Raw genomic sequence first — 13,425 nt, forward strand, 5'->3', positions numbered from 1 at the left:
TAACTTTTATTTTAAAAAATCTAGAGGCGCCTTCCATTAACTAATTAAAAATCTAGAAGCGCCTTCCATTAACTAATTAAAAAACTAGAAGCGCCTTCCATTAACTTAAAAAAAAAAATCTCGAGGCGCCTTCCATTAAGTTAAAAAAAATTAAATCTCGAAATGCCTTCCATTAACTTTTATAAAACAAAAAAAATCTAGATGCGCCTTCCATTAAGTTTTAAAAATGATAAGCGCCTTCTAAAAACCATCACCAACAAAATCAATCTGGTCTTCCCAAATCACAAGCTAAGATAAGATGGCAGCAGCAGCTATTTGTGCTGTGTGGCCTGGTGGAGGTGGCACATCCCAGGCTTCCTCTCCACAGGGAGGTTTCTGGCAGGCTCCCCATGGCACTGGTTCCTCTCCCTTCCCTCCAGTCTGCACATGGCGCTGTGCCGGGGCAGGACAGCACATGCTCCCCGGCCTGCGCGCCTCCAGCACACAGGCAGCCTTGTCCGACCTAGATTACCCAGCATTCACCGCAGCGAGTTCACGCGAACTCCCCGTTAGCAGCCCCGGCGCGGCTTGCAAGCGCGTTATCTGCCAACCTGCCCGAGCCATTGTGCCCTGCCGGCCGCCATAGCTACCAACGGTAAGCCCGCTCTCCTTCTATGCCCGCTGCAGCCGCCCGCCGCCGGGGCTCTTTATCTCCTGTCTAGTCTTCCCGTGCAGTCCCCGAGCCGAGGCACATCGCAGGGGGAGGTGGGGTAAAGACCAGAGATGGTGTTGCCGACCAGCGACTAATGTCGGACGCCATCTTTGGTGAGCCGTGCGTGTTGTTGCTGCAGCTGCACAAACAGGCGGCGGGGTGAGCGGGGAGATTATTAAGCGTCGTCACACGGACGAATTTCCTGTCATTAAGTAGACGTGCGCCGTGTGTGTCCGCCGCCGCTCGCCCTCCGCCGGCCGCCCGTGCCTCCGCCGCCGCCACACAAAGGGAGGATGATGATGATGGCTCCCCCTCCCTGACACCGCCGGCGCTACCTGCGCCTCTTGTTGACGGCTGCTAATAAGCGGCGGCTCATCTGCCGCTGTACATAATAATAGTGTTAATGCGGGCTGCACAGTCCCACCCTCCCCAGTCACACACAGAGGTGGCACCGTGCCACAGTGCCAGCCTGCCAGGCTGATCACCGCACCTGAGTGGGATTGTCTGCTAAATGTTACATTTGTATCGTTTGCAGGAGGATGTATCAAATTATTGTAGCCGCTTCACATTAGTTACCACATTTGTATTTCTCATTGACGCTTGTTCTCGATTATTTAGCCATCAGCTCAGATTTTCTGGAAGGTTCTTTCACCATGGATTTCTACAGGCTCTGTATTTTGTACAATGGTGCTGGACCTTCTCGTCTGCCACTTCTGGCGGTGAATGTGTTTCGGATAAGTGTGTGTCTTATTGATGGCAAGAATATTCCGGACGGAGCTTCAGCCGCAGATCTGGATCAAAATACCAGAAGAAAAAGTGTTGCGTTCAGCGCTTTTTCTTCCGTGCAAAAGCTGAGAAGAAAGCTGACGGACCCTACTATAGTCAATGGGGTCCAATCAGCATTATTTGGTTCATTGGGTCCCCTGCTATAGTTATTGGGGTCTATTCAGCATTATTTGGTTCAATGGGTCCCCTGCTATAGTTAATTGGGTCCATTGAGCATTATTTGGTTCAGTGGGTCCCCTACTATAGTCAATGGGGTCCATTCAGCATTATTTGGTTCAGTGGGTCCCCTACTATAGTCAATGGGGTCCATTCAGCTCTATTTGGTTCATTGGGTCCCCTACTATAGTCAATGGGGTCCATTCAGCTCTATTTGGTTCATTGGGTCCCCTGCTATAGTTAATTGGGTCCATTCAGCATTATTTGGTTCAATGGGTCCCCTGCTATAGTTAATTGGGTCCATTCAGCATTATTTGGTTCAGTGGGTCCCCTACTATAGTCAATGGGGTCCATTCAGCTCTATTTGGTTCATTGGGTCCCCTGCTATAGTTATTGGGGTCTATTCAGCATTATTTGGTTCAATGGGTCCCCTGCTATAGTCAATGGGGTCCATTCAACTCTATTTGGTTAATTGGGTCCCCTACTATAGTTAATGGGGTCCATTCAGCTCTATTTGGTTAATTGGGTCCCCTACTATAGTTAATGGGGTCCATTCAGCATTATTTGGTTCAATGGGTCCCCTGCTATAGTCAATGGGGTCCATTCAGCTCTATTTGGTTCATTAGGTCCCCTACTATAGTTAATGGGGTCCATTCAGCATTATTTGGTTCAGTGGGTCCCCTACTATAGTCAATGGGGTCCATTCAGCTCTATTTGGTTAATTGGGTCCCCTACTATAGTCAATGGGGTCCATTCAGCATTATTTGGTTCAATGGGTCCCCTACTATAGTCAATGGGGTCCATTCAGCATTATTTGGTTCAATGGGTCCCCTACTATAGTAAGTGGGGTCCATTCAGCTCTCTTTGGTTCATTGGGTCCCCTACTATAGTTAATGGGCTCCATTCTGCATTATTTGGTTCAATGGGTCCCCTACTATAGTAAGTGGGGTCCATTCAGCTCTCTTTGGTTCATTGGGTCCCCTACTATAGTTAATGGGCTCCATTCTGCATTATTTGGTTCAATGGGTCCCCTACTATAGTAAGTGGGGTCCATTCAGCTCTATTTGGTTCATTGGGTCCCCTACTCTAGTTAATGGGGTCCATTCAGCATTATTTGGTTCAGTGGGTCTCTACTATAGTCAATGGGGTCCATTTAGGCTATTGGGTTCAATGGGGTCCATTCAGCACTATTTAGCTCATTGGGTCCCCTACAATAGTCAATGGGGTCCATTCAGTGCTATTTGGCTCATTGGGTCCCCTACAATAGTCAATGGGATCCATTCAGTGCTATTTGGCTCATTGGGTCCACTACAATAGTCAATGGGGTCCATTCAGTGCTATTTGGCTCATTGGGTCCCCTACAATAGTCAATGGGGTCCATTCAGTGCTATTTGGCTCATTGGGTTCCCTACAATAGTCAATGGGGTCCATTCAGTGCTATTTGGCTCATTGGGTCCCCTACAATAGTCAATGGGGTCCATTCAGTGCTATTTGGCTCATTGGGTCCCCTACAATAGTCAATGGGGTCCATTCAGTGCTATTTGGCTCATTGGGTCCCCTACAATAGTCAATGGGGTCCATTCAGTGCTATTTGGCTCTTCGGGTCCACTGCAATAGTCAATGGGGTCCATTCAGCACTATTTGGCTCATTGAGTCCCCCACTATAGTCAATGGGGTCCATTCAGTGCTATTTGGTTCAGTGGGTCCCTACTATAGTCAATGGGGTCTATTTAGGCTATTGGGTTCAATTGGGTGCATTCAGCACTATTTAGCTAATTGGGTCCCCTACTATAGTCAATGGGGTCCATTCAGTGCTATTTGGCTCATTGGGTCCCCTACTATAGTCAATGGGGTCCATTCAGTGCTATTTGGCTCATTGGGTCCCCTACTATAGTCAATGGGGTCCATTCAGTGTTGTTTGGCTCATTGGGTCCCCTACTATACTCAATGGGGTCCATTCAGCTTTATTGGCTTCAATAGGTCCCCTACAATAGTCAATAGGGTCCATTCAGCACAATTCGGTTCAATTGTTCCCCTAGTATAGTCAATGTCGTCCATTTAGCACTTTTTTGGTTGAATGGATCCCCTACAATAGTCAATGAGGTCCATTCAGCGCTATTCGGTTCAAAGGGTCCCCTACTATAATTAATGGGGTCCATTCAGCGCTGTTCAGTTCATCGGGTCCCCTATAGTAGTCAATGAGGTCAATTCAGCGCTTTTTGCTTAATTGGGTCCTCTACTGTAGTTAATGGGGTCCATTCAGCGCTATTTGGCTCATTGGGTCCCCTACTATAATAAATGGGGTCCTTTCAGCACTATTCAGTTCATTGGGTCCCCTACTATAATTAATGGGGTCCATTCAGCTTTATTCAGTTCATTGGATCCCCTACAGTAGTCAATGAGGTCAATTCAGCGCTATTTGCTTCATTGGTCCCCCTACTATAATCAATGGGGTCTATTCAGAACTATTTGGTTCAATGGGTCCCCTACTATGGTCATTAAGGTCCATTTAGCACTATTTGCTTCAATGGGTCCTCTACAATAGTCAATGGGGTCCATGTAGCGCTATTTGCATAATTGGGTCCCCTACTATAGTCAATGGGGTCGATTCAGTGGTATTTGGCTCATTGGATCCCCTACTGTGGTCAATGAGGTCTATAAAGTGCTGTTTGGCTCATTGGTTCCCCTACTATAGTTAATGAGGTGCATTCAGCACTCTTCGGTTCATTGGATCCCCTAAAACAGTCAATGAGGTCAATTCAGCGCTATTTGGTTTATTGGGTCCCCCACTAAGGTCATTGGGGTCCATTCAGCGCTATTCGGTTCAATAGGTCCCCTACAATAGTCAATGGAATCCATTCAGCACTATTTGGCTCATTGAGTCCCCTACTATAGTCAATGGGGTCCATTCAGTGCTATTTGGCTCATTAAATCCCCTACTATAGGAAATGGGTTCCATTCAGCGCTATTTCGCTAATCGAGTCCCCTACTGTAAGTAATGGGTCCATTCAACGCTATTGAGTTCATTGGGTCCCCTACAATAGTCATTGGGGTCCATTCAATGTTATTTGCTTCCTTGGGTCCCCTCCTTAGTCAATGGGGTCCATTCGGTGCTATTTGGTTCACTGGGTCCCCTACTATGGTCAATGGGGTCAATTCAGCGCTGTTCGGTTTATTGATTCCCCTACTATAGTCAATGGGGTCCATTCAGCCCTATTTGGTTCAATGTACCCCCTACTATAGTCAATGGGGTCCATTTAGTGCTATTTGGTTCAATGGGTGCCCTACTATAGTCAATGGGGTCCATTCAGCGCCATTTGGTTCAATGGGTGCCCTACTATAGTCAATGGGGTCCATTCAGTGCCATTTGGTTCAATGGGTGCCCTACAATAGTCAATGGGGTTCATTCAGTGCTATTTGGTTCAATGTGTCCCCTACTATAGTTAGTGGGGTTTATTCAGCGCTTTTTGGTTCAATGGGTACCCTACAATAGTCAATGGGGTCCATTCAGTGCTATTTGGCTAATTGGGTCCACTACTCTAGTCAATGGGGGCCATTCAGCACTCTTCGGTTCATTGGTTCCCCTACAATAGACACCGAGGTCAATTCAGCGCTATTTGGTTCAATGGGTCCCCTACTAAAGTCAACGGGGTCCATTCAGCGCTATTTGGTTCAATGGGTCCCCAACTATAGTCAACGTGGTCAATTCAGCACTATTCAGTTCATTGGGTCCCCTACAGTAATCAATGAGGTCAATTCAGCGCTATTTGCTTCATTGGTTCCACTACTATAATCAATGGGGTCTATTCAGAACTATTTGGTTCAATGGGTCCCCTACTATAGTCATTAGGGTCGATTTAGCACTATTTGCTTCAATGGGTCCTCTACAATAGTCAATGGGGTCCATTTAGCGCTATTTGCCTAATTTGGTCCGCTACTGTAGTCAATGGGGTCCATTCAGCGGTATTTGGCTCATTGGGTCCCCTACTATGGTCAATCAGGTCTATAAAGTGCTGTTTGGCTCATTGATTCCCCTACTATAGTTGATCGGGTCCATTCAGCACTCTTCGGTTCATTGGGTCCCCTAGAATAGTCAATGAGGTCAATTCAGCGCTATTTGGTTCATTGGGTCCCCTACTAAAGTCAGTGGGGTCCATTCAGCGCTATTCAGTTCAATAGGTCCCCTACAATAGTCAATGGAATCCATTCAGCACTATTTGGTTCATTAGGTCCCCTACTATAGTCATTGTGGTCCTTTCAGCTCTATTTGGTTGAATGGGTCCCCTACTATAGTCAATTAGGTCTATTCAGCACTTTTGGGTTCAATGGGTTCCCTACTATAGTCAATGGGGTCCATTCAGTGCTATTTTACTCATTGAGTCCCCTACTATAGTCAATGGGGTCCATTCAGCGCTATTTGGCTAATTGGGTGCCCTACTATAATTAATGGGGTCCATTCAACGCTATTCAGTTCATTGGGTCCTCTACAATAGGCAGTGGGGTTTATTCAACACTATTTGCTTCCTTGGGTCCCCTCCTTAGTCAGTGGGGTCCATTCAGCGCTATTTGGTTCACTGGGTCCCCTACTATAGTCAATGGGGTCCATTCAGCGCCATTTGGTTCAATGGGTGCCCTACAATAGTCAATAGGGTTCATTCAGTGCTATTTGGTTCAATGTGTCCCCTACTATAGTCAATGGGGTTCATTTAGCGCTTTTTGGTTCAATGCGTACCCTACAATAGTTAATGGGGTCCATTTAGTGCTATTTGGCTAATTGGGTCCACTACTATAGTCAATGGGGGCCATTCAGCACTCTTCGGTTTATTGGATCCCCTACAATAGACAACGAGGTCAATTCAGCGCTATTTGGTTCAATGGGTCCCCTACTAAAGTCAACGGGGTCCATTCAGCGCTATTTGGTTCAATGGGTCCCCAACTATAGTCAACGTGGTCAATTCAGCACTATTCAGTTCATTGGGTCCCCTACAGTAATCAATGAGGTCAATTCAGCGCTATTTGCTTCATTGGTTCCACTACTATAATCAATGGGGTCTATTCAGAACTATTTGGTTCAATGGGTCCCCTACTATAGTCATTAGGGTCGATTTAGCACTATTTGCTTCAATGGGTCCTCTACAATAGTCAGTGGGGTCTATTCAGCACTATTTGGTTCAATGTACCCCCTACAATAGTCAGTGGGGTCTATTCAGCACTATTTGGTTAATTGGGTCCCCTACTATAGTCAATTGGGTCTATTCAGTGCTTTTGTGTTCAATAGGTCCCTACTATAGTCAATTGGGTCCATTCAGTGCTATTCGGTTCAATGGGTCCTCTACTATAATCAGTGGGGTCTATTCAGTGCTACTCTGTTCTACGGGTCCACTACTATAGTCAATGGGGTCTATTCAGTGCTACTCGCTTCTATGGGTTTCCTACTATAGTCAGTGAGGTCCATTCAGCGCTATTTGGTTCAATGGGTCCCTTACTATAGTTAATGGGGGGTACTGGTGTATCTTGACCCAACAGGAAGCTAGGGCTTTGACAGGGCTTCCATGGAGGAACGCCCCTGTCCCACCCCTAGCTCCCGATTGGCAGAATAGCGCAAGGTCCTGCAGTGGATCAGGGGCACAATCGGCGTAGGATGTCAGTGATTAGCGCTCCATGTGTCTTAGCCGCCGCTCCACCCCAGTAACCCGGCTCTGTGTCACAGTACCGGCGCTGTTGGCTGCATGCTTCACGGAGACACGCTCCCTGACTATTACCCGGCGTTGAACTCCACCACTGTTACCCGGCTGTGTGTCACAGTCCACAGGCTTCCTGCTATCCTGATGCAGTTATCAGAGTGTCCTGCAACGCTGCGAGATCCCTTCAGTCTGCGGCCGCTGGCTCCTGGCCTCCCTGCTGCCGGCCGCGTTGACCAACGTACATGGGGTGGCCCTCCGTGGGAAAGCCGCCTCAGGGCGCTGTGGTTTCTCTGCTGCCGAGGCCGCTCAGCGCTTCAACAATGAGGGGTCGGCGCCTTCTGGGCCCCATTGCAGGGAAGGCTCTTGCAGCTGTGGCTGAGCCGCTGCCGCGGGGGCCGCTGTGTGCATTTAACATACACCCTTAGTGGGCTGCCAGGACCTCCAGTTGAGCCAGCTGTGCAGCCAATCATGTACAGAGGGCGTCACCCCCCTGTCAATCTTGTCTCCACTAGTACTTCCTGGTAGCGTCAAGATACACCAGTACCTCAATGGGGTCCATTCAGTGCTACTCTATTCTACGGGTTCCCTACTATAGTTAATCAGGTCTATTCAGTACTACTCGGTGCTATGGGTTCCCTAATACAGTCAGTGGGGTCCATTCAGCGCTTTTCGGTTCCGTCCTGAGACAGAGCCGTTCGGCCGCCGGGATTAACCTTTCCTGCTCCCTGAAAAGAGCAGGAAAGCATAACCCTGAGCGTAGGTGTAAAAACACCCTTAGGGTGCGGGCAGACGAGCGTAGGCGTATTTACGTTCGCACGAGCGCAACGTATAATCGCCCGAGCGATCGTTTTTCACCGATCACGACCAGAGCTAGAAAGCGTATTTTCGTTTGTTCCTACTTTGCAAACGGTCTTTTCGGCGATCGAATATGCGTTGGCGCGTATTTCGGTCGCATATGTTCCGTTTTTTTTCGAATTGCCGTTTTTACGCGCCGTAAAATCGCCCATGTGAACAAATACATTCGAAACCATTGCCTCAGATGGTCACGTATATACGTTTGGTCGCAAAAACGCGCCGTTTATGCGCTCGTCTGCCCGCACCCTAACTTCTCTGGATGTAATTTGAAGGAACTGGCTTCTAAATGGAAACTACGTTAATGTGAACCTAACGAACTCTTTAGGTAAGAAGCAATGTTGTTGCTCACGGTGGCTGAAGCTCGGCTTTCATTTTCAAAACTGTAGCTAAAAAGCTATAGGGTCATCAATTGTCCCCTGCTTTTACTAGATTCATGGTGGGACAGGGACAGACTACACATTGCTAGATACGTCCCTTTATGTCCTAAATCTAGGAGGGTTCTGGACTTCTGGGTTTGCAGTTTTACCGTTAGGCCTGTCTCATGGCTGCAGTAAGTAGTGGGTATTACTGGAATAGAGTATTAACCCATTATCTTTATGTTCTCTTCCATGGTTAGATGGCCTTCATAGACTAGAACGGCCTGCTCTGTTGTTCTTGGTGCCTCTGGTCCTGCATCTCTGGGATTGGTCCTTGGAAGATGGTCTATTTTCCAATGGCCTGGCCCATTTACACCTTTTGTCTAATAACCCTGCCTTCCTGTCTGGTATGCATGTATCTCGATTTTTAGCTTGGGAGTCAGGTGAATTGGTTCAGCTTCGTCATGTAATGGCTAATGCCATTTTTACCCTCACCACAGGCCCAAGTGGGCGACCAACCAACCACTTTTTTGGCTCTCCTATGATCAACTACATTCCTTTTTAAGAATATTGTGTTTTTTACTACTTACTCTTTGGAGCTCACCCCCATTTAAATGCTTACTTGCCTCAACTCACCCACCTTCTCTATAAATAAAAGGGGCAACTTACCCTGGGGGTGCAACTGGATGATTCCACTAGACAGAAGATTTACACGATCTCGCATGCCTAAAAATTACTTGTGCCCAAGATAGGAATTCTAAGTTGTTACCCCGCTGGCATAGATACCCAGTTCAGGTCCATTTGTTTGATCCTGCAGTTTTGAATACCTGCTGGTGTAATTTGGAGAGGGGAACATACTTACAGGTATGGTAGGCCTACCCGCTGATGTGCACCTTCTCGGATCGGGCTTTAGGGAATTATCATAAGGTTAGCGGGGCTCTGATTCCTAATACGGCCTTCCCGGCCCTGTTATCTTTATCTCTGACTCCATTCCATGGATAAAATGTTTGCATTTTGTGATTTTATATATAATTTATTTTTTTCTGGTTGTGGCTTGTGCTATGATCCCTGAACATTGGCGCTCCTCCAATGGCCCCCCCGTTACAGAATGGGTGCAAGAGCTAAACAATATTATGCTGATGGAGGGTCTTCTGCCTGATGATGCAGATTCCCAGGAATGGTTTTTTGGGATCTGAACACATTGGATTATGTTCAAGACCTCTGACACTCTTCCATACATTGTTTGACTCCCTTCTGGGCCTGCATGTGTTGGGTGGTGACATAATATCACATCTATTATCGCTACCCTGGCCTCCCTCTCCCTGCGTCTTTGCTTCTTTTTTCCTTCTCTTCTACTTCCCACCTCCCCTTTTCTTTTTTCTTGCCTAGCCCGTTTTTGTGGTTGTCATTGTCATTTTGCCCAATATCTGAGTCTCTAATATTATCTATGTTGCTACCATAACAACTCACATATTTCTTCTTTTCAGCGTTAAGGGCTCATGTCCACGGGCAAAAGAATTAAAATCCGCAGCGGATTTTAACTCTTCTCCCGCGCACGGATCCGCACCCCATAGGGATGCATTGACCAGCCGCGGGTAGATAAATACCCGCGGATGGTCAATAAAAGTGATTTTTTTAAAAATGGAGCATGAAAAAATCTGGACCATGCTCCATTTTCGTGCGGGTCTCCCACGGGGACGGCTCCCGCAGGCTTCTATTGAAGCCTATGGAAGCCGTCCGGATCCGCGGGAGACCTAAAATAGGAATTTAAAAGAACTTACCCTACTGGAGCGGGCCGGGAAGGTCTTCTCTTCCTCACGGCCGGATCTTTCTTGCTGCGGCTCGGCGGATGTGCCCGGCGCATTCGCGGGGCCCGTCGGCGACGGGCCGCCGGCGTGAAGAGTTCATCCGCCGTCCAAAAAAGAAGATCCGGCCGTGAGGAAGAGAAGACCTTCCCCGCCCGCTCCGGATGGGTAAATTCTTTTAAATTCCTATTTTCAGCGCTCATGTCCGCGGGGCAGGAGGGACCCGCTGCAGATTCTCCATGTCGAATCCGTAGCGGGCCTGATTTTCCCCGTGGACATGAGGCCTAACAGTATTGTGGATTTGTTTAAGTCCTCTGGTTGTTTTGGTTCAGTTTGTTTTACTTCAAACAAGCCAAAAACGTTCTTCATCCTCTTATGGCTAGTTTTACCTAAGAAAATTGCGTCTTTGTTTCCGCTATTTTTTTGAATGTCAGCTATGCTTTTCTTGGAGAATAATCTCGCATCCCTGCTGCCCGCAATAAAATTGCACGTTTTTTTTTATTGCAAAAGTCAATAGGACTTTCTAATGTTAAAATCTTTTCGCAACGCACGTTTGTTGCGTTGCGATGTGATTAAAAAGAGCCTCCATAGGGAAACATGGGAGATAAAAAAAAATCGTACATGACAGAAATATATAATTTTTTTTTACTCTCTCAAAATCGCCAGTGGGAAAGAAACCGTTGTAAATCATTTGTTTCCTAATCTGATTTTTAACTGACTATCACATCGGGCAAATATCGTGCGATTTTTCTCGCCCGTGTGAAACCGCCCCATGGCATTCATTCACTCCCGTGTGATACTCCATTTGATATGCTCTGTTGTGCAGATGTTTGCTGATAACCGAGGATGCGCGTCTCATTGTTTGTACATTTTCTCTTCTGTACTGAAACTTTAGTTTCCAATAAATACTGATTACACATAAGAGCTATAGGGTATGTTCACACCTGCTATATATGCTGCATGTCTTTTTATGCTGTGGGTTTGTGTGCAGCATATTAAGGTATACTTTTCTGCATGAATTCTGCTTGAAAAAAAATCCACGGATTTCTGCTGCATTTTGTGGCACAAAATCACACCCAGAATTTGTCCTGTCAATTCAATCAGGATTCTTTCTAGCAGCTTCTGTGGTAGCCACATCTGTGGCCACTGTAGGGGAAATGTAGAATTACACGGGGCTCAGTCACGTGACTGTTGGGTCCGTTTCACACATCATGTACTAGTTGCAGAATTCATTCATTTCAGTGTAATGAGTGAAATCCTGCTGCTAAATCCACAAGATCATCATGCAAATTTCATTGAGGATTTTGGTTCTCAGATTTTTGATGTAGAAATACAACGGATTTTGTTTTCATCTGTGTGTGAAAGTAACCTTACCCACGGTCCCCCAGCATTCTCCAGAGCAGGAGTGAACAGAGATCCTGTGCTTTGGTTTATCTCCTGGGGAACAAAGGATTCGCCATGTTACTCCGTGCTCACACTGTAGACTTTGGCTGGATTTACACATGAATTCCAACTTGGACGGGAACTGCTGCAATGCATGTGAATGAGAGTTTATTTATTTTTCATTTCTCATTCACATGTTTCAGTCAAAATACAGACAAAAATGAATCATAACCTGTACTTGAACCACAGATTTCACTGAAAATCCACAGCTGATTTGCTTTTGAACATGGCCAGCAATAGCTGTCTCAAAATATGTATTACAATATCTTGAGATCTCTCTCCAGCTCCCCCCTGCTCACCGCCGCAACTCACTGCTCGCCCGCGCCGGCAGCCGGATCTTTAGAGACGAGCGGGCAGGTACTCGAATAAGGCACTACTCGCTCAAGTAGTTTGCCTTATCGAGTATGCTCGCTCATCTCTAACTGCAGCCAAAATTGAGTTGTTAGTCAGATTCATAGTAATGCCCCAAGTCACATATTTGTGCATAGTACCATTGCCTTATAGCCATAGAATCATAGAATGGAAATAGAGTTGGAAGTGCCCTCCAGGGTCATCTGGTCCAACCCCCTGCTCAGTGCAGGATCACTAATCCATCCCAGACAGATGTCTGTCCGGTCTGTGTTTGAAAACTTCTATTGAATGAGAACTCACCATCTCCCTTGGTAACCTGTTCCACTCATTGATGACCCTCACTGTCAGAAAGTTTCTTCTAATATCTAATTTGTATCTCCTCCCTTTCAGTTTCATCCCATTGCTTCTAGTCTTTCCTTGTGCAAATGAGAATAAGGCTGATCCCTCTGCACTGTGACAGCCCTTCAGATGTTTGTAGACAGCTATTAAGTCTCTTGTCAGCCTTCTTTTTTGTAAGCTAAACATTCCCAATTCCCTCACCATTTCTCTGCCTATAGATAGCCTGCATTATTTTATTTCCCCAATAGCACAGGGAAGATCAGTTGCTATTACATCTACTTTCTCAGAGAAAACAGATACAAAATAGGAATTTAAAAGTTTGGGCTTCTCAACATCACTCTTGAATAGTTCACCATTTTCATCCCGTAAGCATCCAATAGCATCTTTGACTTTTCTTTTGCTTTTGACATACCTCCAAAATCTTTTTTTTTTTTATAGCTTTTGGCCTCTGTTGCAAGCCTCAACTCATTATTAGCTTTAGCTTTTCTAACAGTTTCCCTATAGTTTCTGCAGACAGTATTATATTCTTCTTTAGATATTCCCCCCTCTTTCCATTTGACAAACATATTTTTCTTCCTTTTTAACATGTTTGCAAGTTCTGTGTTCATCCATCCTGGTCTCTTTAGATGCTTCTCATTCTTCCTTCTTTTAAGGATTGTTAACGATTGTGCTCTGAGAATCTCATTTTGTAATATTTCCCAACCTTCTTGGACATTTCTGTCCTCAAGAACATCCAGCCATTGGATTCTTCCTATCCTCTTTCTGAGTTCATTAAAATCTGCCTTTCTAAAATCTAACCTTGAGGTGTCTGTCTTCTCATGTCTTCCTCCTCTTTTTATTCAAAATTCAAGGAATGCATGATCACTGCCTCGTAGAGTCCCAGACATCCTTACTTCCTCAACCATTCTCTCCCTGTTGGTAAGAATGACGTCCAAGATAGCAGATTTCCTTGTTTTCTC

General features: G+C 46.1%; 1 protein-coding gene across 1 annotated transcript in view; it reads left to right on the forward strand.

Annotated features, from left to right (window-relative positions):
• The first annotated feature begins 433 nt into the window (after positions 1 to 433).
• ZNF280D (zinc finger protein 280D) overlaps positions 434 to 13,425 on the forward strand; it is an 85,716-nt gene continuing 72,724 nt past the window's right edge. The window contains exon 1 of the mRNA XM_066592554.1: positions 434 to 634. The gene's annotated coding sequence lies outside the window, so the exon portion shown is untranslated. The remainder of the gene's footprint in view (positions 635 to 13,425) is intronic.

Source organism: Eleutherodactylus coqui, chromosome 2 (assembly GCF_035609145.1).
Source record: "Eleutherodactylus coqui strain aEleCoq1 chromosome 2, aEleCoq1.hap1, whole genome shotgun sequence".
NCBI lineage: Eukaryota > Metazoa > Chordata > Amphibia > Anura > Eleutherodactylidae > Eleutherodactylus > Eleutherodactylus coqui.